The sequence below is a fragment of the Sturnira hondurensis genome, unplaced genomic scaffold (genome assembly GCF_014824575.4).
Source record: "Sturnira hondurensis isolate 20B ecotype Veracruz unplaced genomic scaffold, ASM1482457v3 Scaffold0001721, whole genome shotgun sequence".
In the NCBI taxonomy this organism is placed as follows: domain Eukaryota; kingdom Metazoa; phylum Chordata; class Mammalia; order Chiroptera; family Phyllostomidae; genus Sturnira; species Sturnira hondurensis.
Genome location: NW_028074352.1, coordinates 1541644 through 1553910, shown reverse-complemented (window position 1 = coordinate 1553910; position 12267 = coordinate 1541644). Strand labels below are relative to the sequence as shown.

At 37.1% G+C, this 12267-nt stretch overlaps 1 protein-coding gene and 1 pseudogene across 3 annotated transcripts in view; one reads left to right on the top strand and one right to left on the bottom strand.

The window, feature by feature from the left end:
• ARHGAP24 (Rho GTPase activating protein 24) overlaps window positions 1–12267 on the top strand; it is a 516933-nt gene that overhangs the window by 369393 nt on the left and 135273 nt on the right. The gene's annotated exons all lie outside the window — the stretch shown is intronic.
• LOC118976416 (40S ribosomal protein S24-like) lies at window positions 6782–11247 on the bottom strand (annotated as a pseudogene).

Here is a 12267-nt window from a genome sequence, read left to right as displayed (position 1 = left end):
GATCTGACCCCTTCCTCTTACATACATACACATACACGATGTACTTACGCTTTATGCCCTAATTGACAATAGTGTGCTTTTTTTGAACTTCACTATCAGTTCCTCAACCATAAACACTAAAACATTCCTCTGGACATCTCCTGTGAATTATTTCATAGGCTTTTGACATACAAAACTTTAAGAGATTTACTTACATTATGTTTCCTTATGGAACAAAGATAGAAAATGGCAATAGAGTGATAAATAATCTTGGCAGCCTAAAATATAAATAACTGTAAATAAATAAAAGTCTTCAGTAAGTGTCAGCATGATTTAGCAATGCCTCTCTTTCCATGGCCTCTCTTTCCATGGAAGAAGTATAGTTCTACCAGTATTTCTCTCTTCAGATATTTAATGTGAGATGTAGGTCTTGGCATCCACACAAACCTATCTGATAACCAGGGCTATGGTGGCAAGTGAAGTTCCAGGACTTCGCTATAGACTCCTGAACTTTGCAGAATGCGGGTTCATGTTTTTAGCCATGTGGACTATTTCTACTAACAGATTAGCCCAGCTTGCTGTATTCCACAGTTTTAGCTTCCTTTTCTACTTAAGGGCCAGCAGTTACTAATGAAACCGTTTTGGCAGCAGACAGAAAAACAGAAACACGCATCCTCCTTTATGAACTCCCCTAGTTATTTTTCAAGTTTCCAGTAATGTCTGTTCTTCTAACTGTATCAAAGTGGCCAGGTCAGGTTTTAGAGCTCACACAAAAAAATTCAAGCATCCTCCCGAGAGGGAGAATATCATTCTCCCTGATATTAACAAGGCAAAACTTCCTGATAAGGACTGTGCCCTAAGCAACCTTTAATATTTAATGATGGTATAATAGAGGTATTGACTTGAGAATGAACAATAAATTTTAAAAACATCCAGAAGCTCATGTCAAATGAATCAGAACAATTGATTCTCTTTTAAACAAGAGCTTGCCATGGAAAGTATTTTAATATGACAAAACAGGACCAAGAAGCTTAGATTTAGAATGAATGAGGCATGGAAGATGAGTTACAGGTCAAGGTGATATTTATGGAGGATATAAAAAGCAAGTGTGTAGAGAGATGGGGGAAGCAGGGTAACTGTTGAAATATGGTACCCGGTGAGGGCACATTAACATATGACTCAGGGGAAACATGTAAGATGCCAAGAAGGAATTGTGATTTGCAGAAATGTTCTCTACAAAGACCAAATATCAAGTACACATGATATTTTGTGACATCTCTTCATTGTAGTTTAATATTAAACCTGTCAGCCCTCTTAGCCAGGGGAAGCTCTTCAACCATTTTTTTTGTGGGATCCATTATGGCATAATAGCCTAGAAGTGCTAGAAGCTTTTATTGCATGTATCTCTGCAAAACCCAAGGCTAGTTTAAAATAGATGACTTCTCTTTAAGTGGAACACCAACTATTAAAGGAAGGTAGACATTAAATATAACTCAAGTTCCTGAGAATAGGAAGCCATAAAGTGATAAATGATTATGCATGGATTTAATATTCTACCCTAGGTGAAATACCAAATAATTTGTCAATCACCAGTAGAATGAAGGTAGACATTATAGAAGGCAATTGTTGGCAATAATCCTATCTTTTCATTCATTGTTGAAATGAATCATGAGAGTCATTATACTTATTATATTTTGTGAGCAGATTGTTTATTAACATTATTAAACTTTTCCTTATGATATTTTGAATAAAATACTTTAGAAGGAATGTGTTATGTTTAATATTGCTTTGCTAAGATGTATTTTACCAATATCTATTATCTAGATTACACCTCTATATTTTCTCTGTTTTTTGTAAAAATATGTTATTCTGCCTACCACACATAAACACAACCCTCTCCCCCTTCACTAGATTATATAATTTCCTTTTGTAGATGGTAGAACAGGGCACAGAAAAAGAAAGAATTACCTAAGGCCAGATGCTGTTTTAATAATGTGAGAATAAAAATGCTAATACATGAAGATGACTATTAATCTTCCTTACTGTTCAGCTAGCTCTTGATTGTGACAATATTTTTCCCTTTACTTGTTTATTTGTATACTTTTGAAATATTCACATTTTAGTGATCATCCCCTTCCCATATAAGAAAATGGCTAATATGAAGGAAAAAGGAAAATATTAAATGCTATTTCATGACAGCTGTATAACACATTTCAATTTACATGTCTCCTTAGTCAATGTATAGATTTTGCACATATTAATCTCATCCTGCAGCATTCCTTATTTCCATGCTGTGACATCTATGGCCAAGCAATTACCAGTTTTGTCCTTATGTCTATCATTACTGCTTTGCAGAGCAGTGCCTGCCATTTCAGAGGAAACAAAACAGGAGGCAAAACGTGTGCGGTATGTACCACTTAGGCACATTGCCAATGGACACTGGATACTTAAGGAAGAAAAAGAACTTGAATGGTATTTACCAATTTACTTCCTCTTATTTCCACTCTCACCTTGATATCTCAGGAACCAAATATTTTTTATGTTTTCTTTTTATGTTACTATATTGTTCTTTTCCTTTCTGTTTCTGTGCCCACCATCTTAGCTCAAACATTCATTCATCTGCACCATGTTCACCAAAATAAATGTCCTGAGAGATCCCCCCCCCCATCAGACTAAGGTTTTATCTACCTCTAAAAGTTATACGTGAATAGCCGTAGTTGTTTTAATAATGCATTTCTTTTACATAACACCTCCCACTTTACATCTTAACTCAGCTCACATTAAACAAACAACAAAAGAACTCCTAAGTTTGAATTTAAAAGTTCTCTCAATCTGGCCCTTACTATTTCTTCAACATTTTGTCATTAAGTACATCTTTACAAGACAACTCTACTGCAGCCAACCTTATCATTTATTATGTCACAACTAGGTCAACCCACAATTCTAGGTACCCTGTGTGGCTTCCTCCTTCTCTACTTGTTTACGTCCTGCTCTTCCTTGGACATGCAGTGTTAGCTCCCATTAGAGTGAACCTCCTCTTCTGAATTCCTGCCCCAGCCCTCTCTCTGGATAGGTGGGTAGCCCACTCCCATTTATCCAAGTTCCTGGTTTGGAGCTGTCCACATTCCTTATCATGGCCTATAGACTCGGCATAAAAAAGGTCCATCTCTTATCCCAGGCCACTCTTTCTTGGGCATGCATGTTTCAGACAACTTAGCTTTTGGTGATCCCTAAATATACCACTACATTTTTTTTTAATTTGGGCTTTACGCTTTGCACTTTGAGCCAACTGTCCACTCCTCAGGCCTACTTTTTTTTCTTGGCTAGCCAGCTTCTCTTTCAGGTTTCAGCTTAAACTTTAGAGAGGCCACCCTAAATAATGCAGGCTGCCATCCCATTATTTGCTATCACAAAGCCCTATATATTTCTTTCACAGCACTTACCACTATGAATATCTCTACTTATTTGGTCATTTTTTTACTTGATATTGTAGCTTTTAAAAAATCATCTGTCACTGACCTGGAATGTGTGCTCAGTGAGGTCAAGGGCTCAGTCTGTCTGTCGATGCTCGTATTTCCCACACTCAGCGCTGCACCTGGCAATAGGAGACACTCAGGGAGGACCACTTGATTGAGTGAGCACTACTTTCGGGGCACAGATTACTGTCCTCTCCTTTGTGCTTATCATTGTTGTAGACTTTGTCTTATGACATGTAACTTCCCCAATGTGCAGGAAAGTACCCTATAAATATTTGAACTTCAATATGTTTTTTATTGTCAGTGTTAATGATAGGAAACTCAAATTGTCAAATTAAGTGTATGGGTTGGGTCTGAGAGTATACTTGTTAGGAAACAGCTTATTACTTCTTGAATAAAAATCTGAACGATGTTAAGGAACTTTGAGTGAGTCTTTCAGTTTAGCCCTGCCAAAGAAAACAGCACAGTCATGTAAGAGCGTTGAATTAGCCACGTCAAATTTGGTACAGATTTATCTTGAATTCAGTGTATTCTAAGAGAAACAGAATTATTCTCCACTGGCTTCACAAAGGCATCTATATGGGAAATTTCAGGCCAAACTTAGGATGAACAGGCAATTTTTTGAGAGGGAGGAAAATTAGATTTTTTTTTGATAAATAGAATATAAGTTTGTGGGTGGCAGATGATGTAAAGGATGAAGGCAGCAAGGGTCCTTCAGAGGTGTCACCCTGAGCTGGCCTTGTTTACGATCAAGAAGAGCAGTAAGAAGTACACAGAAATGCAGACCGGGTGGAAGGAGGGGTTTCCAATTTTCTTCTTTATTTCGTTTTTCTTTTTATGTATTCAAGGACTGGAGGGGCTCTGGCTGAAGTTTTTCACTAAAAATGTCCTCAAAATAAATCATTTTTAATAACGTCTTGAGAATGTGCATGCATTTGAAAGGAAAAAGTTCCATATGCCTCCTCTGTCTCCCCCCTCCTTGTGCTGTCTTGGCTGCAAGAGCAAATGGACCAAAATCCCATCCAACACGCATCAAGAGGCACTTGCAGGTTTCCTGTGAAACAGTTGGAGACATGAGTTGATGGAGTTTGCTGGTTCCTCCTGGAGAATTTTTTTTTCTTTTGGCTTTTGTGTTGGGATGAGTTTCAGAAGAATGCTTGTTTATCTCTTTATAATAATGTTTATTCTATTTCATTTTATGAATAGCAAGAGTTTTAAAGTTAATTTTTGATTTTCTAGGTTAACAATTATAGTGGCCAAACTAAATCCTAAGATTCCATGAGTTGGCAGTTGAGGTGAAATCACTTGCTCACTTTTAAGAAAATCACAAACTATATTCAGGGAACATATATTATGTTTTTCAGAATTATGTTATTTACTTTAGAAGTAAGCCTGGGATATTGAAATCAAGACGTATGCAAATAGGAAGAATTATTCATTTCAAATAAGATAATATATATTCAAAAGGAATTCAAATTGGATCCTTTTGTAGACAGCAACTGTAATACAGTCATGTGCCGCCTAACAATGGGAAGAAGTTCTGAGAAGTGCTGCCTTAGGTGATTTCATTATTCTGCGAATGTCAGAGTGCACTTACATACACCACAGTACACACTCCTGTTATAATGGCGTACACTAAACTTCTATAAGGCTGACAGTGCAATAGGTGTGTTTACATCAGCATCACCACAAACAGATGAGTAATGCATCTCCCTACAATATTAGGACAGCTTCAGCGTCACTAGGTGAGAGTTTTTCAGCTCCATTATAATCTTGTGGGACCAGCTTCGTACACACGGTCCAATGTTGACTGAAACACCTGTAAGTTATGCATGACTGTACATTCCAAGTATTACTGCATTACTGGATTTTAAAGGTTAGCTTAACTCTTTATTGTTTATATTTATGTTGAGTTATTACCTATATATTTCTTAAAATTTTGGACAATTTACATTGGAAAACAAGGCAATAAAAAGAAAAACAAAAGGCAAATCAGTTAAAGTGAGCAGATAAATGGACTTATTTGTTGGAAACCTGTTCTGCTGTGTGCTTACTGTTTTCTTAGCATTACAATATCTTTTCTCATATACCATCACTGTGATCCTCACACTGTCACTGAGTGGGCCCTATTTACTTATTTGTTCACTCTACATTGATCAGATGCAATATTAATTTGATAAATAAGTACATATGTAACATTAAGTATCCAGTATTGTATTAGGCACAGAAAAACCAAATGAGGCACAAAGCTTTAGATCACTTGCCTAAATGCACTCAGCCACTCAGTGACAGAAATCTGGAGTAACTCCCCACGATTCGGACTTGCTTTACCAAACAGCAGGTTATGCCCAGAGTCTTCTGACTTCACAACAGCATCTTAAATAGTACAGGACATTGCTTTCTCTTCCCTTGTCAACCAGCAAAGGCTGTAGTGGAGTCTTTGGCATTTTTTCTGTTTGTTTTGTCTGTTTTTTTTCCCACATGAAGAAACTCATCTTTGATTCTTATACCTTTAGAAACAGTCAGTGCAAAGGTCTTTTGCTACTGCGTTTTCAAGTCTATTTTCAAGAGGATAAATAATTTGCATACTTGAATGTGAAATCTACATTGTTTCTATGTTCACACCAAGAGTTAGAGACATTTCAGCATTTGCTGAGCTCTTCTATGCAGCTCTCCTGAAACACTCAGTGCCCACCTCCCATCCTGCTCTCTGCCATACAGGACAGATCTGTGACACCCACTCCCCAAGCCTCCCTTGCCCTATGCCTTGTGGTTGTATTTGGCCTGTGGAAAACCTAACCAAGATATGGGGTGCAGGGAGCAGAATAAGGGTGATGTGTCAATTTCCCTCACTCCCTCAGTGTCGGGGGAGGGGAGGGCGGATCACCTGTGGCTGGTGCATTCCTGGGGGATGGTTCAATGCTACAGTGCCCAGCCTACAGGAGTGCCCTTGTGGTTCTCTTACTTCCTGCCCATGCCTTTGGGGATAGTCTCTATTAAACTCTCAATGCATTACCCTAATCTGCATGTGCTCTTTCCTGCTGGGAATCCTGGTCTACAAAGCATGAGTGGTCCTGCATGCTATATGAATTTTAGTTAGAAAACAGTCTTTAAGTCTGTACTTTTCTTCAGGCTTCATCAGTATTTGGGCAGATCATGTCACCTTGCCTTTTTTTAAATGGATTTTAGAGCACTTGATTCAGGAGGACTAAATGAGAGGCTTAAATAAAATGATTTATATTAAGCTACTGGCAAATAGCAGTCATTTTCATTAAAAAAATTTAATGTGATTAAGAGCTCTCTTTTCTTCTAAAATGTCATTTTATTTAGATGCTCTGTGCTTCATCTTTAACATATTTAAGTATCATTTGGGCTTCACCATTGTGGGTTGTACTAAGTTCACACTCAGTGAACTAAATTAAAAGAGCACCAGAATTAAAAGAATTAAAATAGCACCAGACCTATGGTCAGAATTAAAAGAGCACCAGACCTATGGTAACAAACTTAGTTGACCTGTGATTAAGCAATAATAAACATACAATTTTATTTTTTCCTTTTTTTTTCTGGGGCACCCTTTTTTCCTCAAAAGAGCACAGATCATCTTGCTTGTTCAATAAATTATTCACTGCTTTTTTGGAAAGGAATGAAATGAAAACATAGCAATGCTTAGTAGTTTCAGTTTCCAATCTTTTGTAGAATCCTATTTTCATAGCCAATTCTCAACATCAATTTTCAGTGCTATGATCATGAGGCAATAGTAATTTATATAACCTAAAAATTCTATATTTATTTCCTTAAGAGTTTATGTATAAAACTGACATGTTACATAGCAACAAAAATTAACCCCTCCCAAAAGTCCTTTTGACCTGAAAGTGCACAGCCTGATATGAACATAGAAATGGTGATTACAGTGCAGGTGGGTGGGATGAAGTTGGTTTTCTGTTTTGTGCTTGTCAGCTTTGCAATTGGAAAACCTTAACCGTAAGGCATCTACACTTCCCCCATTGACTGTGGCACAAGAACGCAGTGACCAACTGGAATGTTGTGAAACTGAGATGGATACTGAGGGGGAAGGTAAGGGAGTAAGTTACGGAGAAAGGATTGGCCACAATCCTAGCACATGTACAAAGCTGAAATAGCACTTATGTTTACTCATCTTTATATTACAAACAACCACACACGAAATGGTTCTTAATTTATTAATCCTGTCATGAAAAATCTTCACAATCACCACAGACAAAATTAGTGAAGCATCTCTAGCTCAATCTCCAGCTCACCTTCTTGCCAGCCCCAGCACTGGCCTTTGCAATCTCTCTGACTTTCTTCCTTCTGTTCTTGCATTCCGTTTGCTGTTTTCTTCAGGTCTTCTTCTCATGCAAACCATGTCTTGCAAGTCCATGTTTGGGTTCATTTTTCTTTGCCTAATCTAAGGAATCATAAATCATGCCAAAGCCAATTATCTTAGCACCACCAAAGTGAGTTCTGGACCCAAATACAATGATGACATCTGCTGTGGTTTTGTACATTTTGGCTAGTTTTTTCCTGAATTTCTGTCTTGGGTACTGTTGCCTTCCCAGGGTGAAGGATGTTAATGGCCATTTGTTCCTGCTGAACTAGTCTTCTGGTCATGAACTTTTTGGTCTGGATAGTTACTATGTCCCTTATAACGGTGGCTGATCTTCAAGCAGCCAGGGAGGAAAAGCTTACATTTACTTTTAGGAAAGTTAATAACACAGTCTATGGAACATTTTTAAAAAGTTGCCCATACACTGAGCATCCAGATTTTGGTTCTAAATACTATCCTCCAACAATGAACCAGGGCTCTTTGGAGAAAAATGTCCAGTTTAGGACTGGAGCAGGGAATTTGCAAGGTGTGCCTAGGGCCTTGGGCAATGCCAGAAGGTAATGGTGTGCTATTAAAAACAAAAACAAAAACACAATTATGGGGATGTGTCAAAAGGACAAAAAAACAAACAACAAAGAGCCCCTGAAAGAGCTCCCAATGGATGAAGCAAGAACAGTATAACTAAATAAATTGAATTATATTCTAAACTATAAAATAAATTAGTTATTACTTGACACAAATAAATGACTGAATTTATATTATAAATCTGAGGAGAAAAGACTAATCTGTGCAGAAGAATTTAAAATATTTATGTAGATACTTATCCCTGAATGATGTGAAGCATAACTTCCCACTCCTTAAATATGGGCTATGAATAATAACTTCCTTATAAAGAATACAGAAGGAAAGATGGAAAAAGTGCATTTAGAATTGATGTGGACTTTGACCAGTGGTGTCTGCAGTACTGTGGCTGTAGTGAACAAATTCACAGGGACTGCAGAAGTCCTGTGGAGAAAAGGGATGGCATGGCCACACTCTTGAGTAAGAAAGCACACTGACCCTTGCCTGGACAGGCTTTTATTGCTTTTCTGGGAGCATTACATCAAGGAAGGTCCTCATTCATTATGCACAGGTTTGCTTTAGGTAATTACCTTTTATAGATAACAAAGGAAAGGATGCTGCAAATACAAGGGGAAAAGTGGTCAAACTGGTTACACTCCATCCTTGGGAGGTTTAGCAAACTTTAGGAAGTTACTTCAAAGACATCCAGTAAGCATGTTCTGCCTCAATTCAGGGTGAAAGAGTTTTAGCAAAAGCAAGCCTCATAGCAGCCTAGGTATAATGCAGGCCTGGAAGCCGATCTGTGGGCCTGGCTCCTGTGTGCTGCCTCATGCCTGTCGGTTTTCTGAACCAGGGCTGAGCTACATTCACCATTGCCATGCAGACCAGTTCCCTATATAGAATAGAGAAGTTTGCGGTATCTTATTCAAGCAGCCGAGATTAACACCAACAGTGAAAAGTCATGTCAATAGTGTACACCCTTGATATGACCTGATGAGAAGAACACTTCACCTCTGTGGCCTTTCTCTCCAAACTCCGAAATTCCAGTCTAATCATGAAACAAACAGACAAATCCTATTTGAGATACATTATGAAAAACATCTGACTGATACATTTCAAAACTCTCAAGACCATCAAAATGAAAAAAGTCCGAGAAATTATCATGGCCAAGAGAAGTCAAAGCAGATCAGATGAGTAGATGCAATATGGTATTTTGAATAGGATCCAAACAGAAAAGGATTAGGTTAAAAACTAAGGAAATCTGAATAAAATATGGACTTTAGTTAATAATAATATATCGGTGTTGGTTCATTAGTTATAACAAATGTACCATACTAATCTAAGACAATTGATTATAGTTACATCAGAACTCTATCTTTCCATGTTTTTCTGTGAGCTAAGTGTGTTCTAAAATTAAAGGTTTTTTAAAAAGTCAGGTCACTCTAAAAGTAATCACAACCTTTCATTTTTATTAATCTTCCAAATGTTGTGAGGTAACATCCCCTAAACACAAATACAATAGTAAATGCTCCTGTTTTGATACCAGCTATTATCTACCTGTGGATGATTCTTTACCAATTAACTTTGTCCACGCCGATCTCTTCTTTTCCTCAAGGTCTATCAGTTAGTATTGCACTTGTCAAAAAATAACAGACCCCTTGACCACAATGCTGAAAATAAGAGGGAGTTATTTCTGATCTAACCAGGAGCCCAGAGATAGATGGTTATTAATGGTGTTTCAATGTCCCTTGCTATTCAGCCTGTTGCCTTGGAGATTCTCCTAGGCTTTCCCTGTGAACACAAGAGGGCTACCATGGAGAGAGAGGGAGAGAGAAGAAAAGGGAGCCAGCAGCCAAATCCTTCCCATTGTAATCCACTATATTAGCTCTAACTCCCAGGCATTGTTATGAGATGATGCTTCTAGCTGCATCTGAGTGACATCTGCTATGATCCCCTAACTCTAAATTACTTCAGTCTTGTCCTGGGGAGAAAAGCACATTAAAAAACACATAAAGCCAAGAAGCTATCAGCTCACCAATTGGCACCTACCTGATGAACAGAAAAATGGAGCACATTTTCTTTTTGCACCAACTTGAAGAAAAGAAACAGATTTATTTCCCCATTAATTTCCAGAATTGTTTTTATTTTCTCTTTTATAGATTAATAGGAGCATCTGCATATGATTAGTTTGGGCTTCTGTAAACTCTGGTTTCTGAAGACGAAGTAGAGAAATAGATGAAAGAAACAGGACAATTTATTAAGAATTCAGTATAGAATATTTGCAATTGGAATTCCTTTGGCCAAAATATCTTAATTTTACAAACATATAGAACAGCTTGTGGCTTACAAGTGAAGAGCCAGGGCTGTGCCTCCACACTGTTTGGATTTGAATCCCTGCTGTACCAGGTCTGTAGCTTGCGTTTTTAAGTAATATCTTGATCTTTCTGTGCCTTCATTTCATCATCTGAAAAATGAGGATAATAGTAGCTGCCTCAACTATTGTGTGGACTTATTAAGATAAGACACAGAATACTCTCATAAAAGTGCCTGACACTAGAAAAGCACTTCATAAATATTAGCTGTTATACAATTGCTCTTATTATATTTCTTATACTATATCAGATTCGTCTTTTTGTTCTTTCCCTGACCTTATAAATATTGCCGATGAATTGTGCTTAGAAATATGAAACTACTTTCTGCCTGTATTTTTAAGGCTTTTTATGTGTATATGTCTATATTTTCTTTCAAAGGTGAAATTTAAGCAGAACTCATTCATTAGATGTGGCCATAAAGCAAATTGACCTCAGTTGTTTTCTTTCCAGGAGAAAATGTAAACTCAGTATACTCTGTTTACCTTTCGTCTCTCATCTGTGAAAACTCATTCATGTGTCGGTCTGTATATGGCAGATTATTGTCTAATCTGCCTCAAAACTAATGGGTTAACTTTTTCAGAATTAAAGTCCACTAATTAGTATAGTCACTCCTTTTCCGTGGACTTACACATTTGGGGTTGATCTGAACATAGGAGTGCTTAGAGATTGTAAATGTTTTATGCATTAGGATAGATGTCTATAGGTTTTACCTAGTGCTCTGGGCGCATTTAAAACCCACTATTTAATTATTTAATGAGAGTTTTAGGTCTTTCTTTTGATATTGCATACATAGGAAATATTTTTCAGACATATTAAGGAGGAGAGATTGGGGGAGGCAAAAAAGGAATAATATCTCCTTTGTTTCAAAGGTGGCAGTGTACTGTTTTATTATTTACTGTTTCATGAGTTTACTTCAAGCTTCCTTATACTGAATAATACCTACTGAATGGTACAATTGTACTTCTATTTGCTGACCAGGGTAATGTTGAAATTAGAGGAGGAATTATCAAGTAGATATGAGATTAGCTTTATTATTCCCATTTATTCTCTCCTTTGAATAAATATCTCTTAAATAATTCCTGGCTGGGAGAAAGTGTACTGATTTTCTCATCTATGTTAAGGAATGTGTATAACTATTACAGAGCCTAGAGTTTTAAGCCCTACAAATATTTCAGACTATAATCTAGGGTTAGGAGAGTTCCAAGTTTTGCAGAGCCTGGACCTCATACCTTCTGGGAGTCATATTTAAAAGATAAGAATATAAATCTGTGAATTTAAAAAATTAATTAGTATTTTACAATGAAAAATAATTCATAAAAATTACAAATTCAGGACAGCTGACAAACACCCACAAGCGTCATCCACCCAGAAATATAGTGAGGTTGTTACTTACAAAATGCCCAACACACCTTCTTTCCTACCTTAATTGGTCACCTCTTCATTTGACCATTATTTCATAATATCACTTTCTAGAGAATGAAAAAATATTCATTCCATAAAACATATACATATATTCCAGTAAACTTAAGCTAAA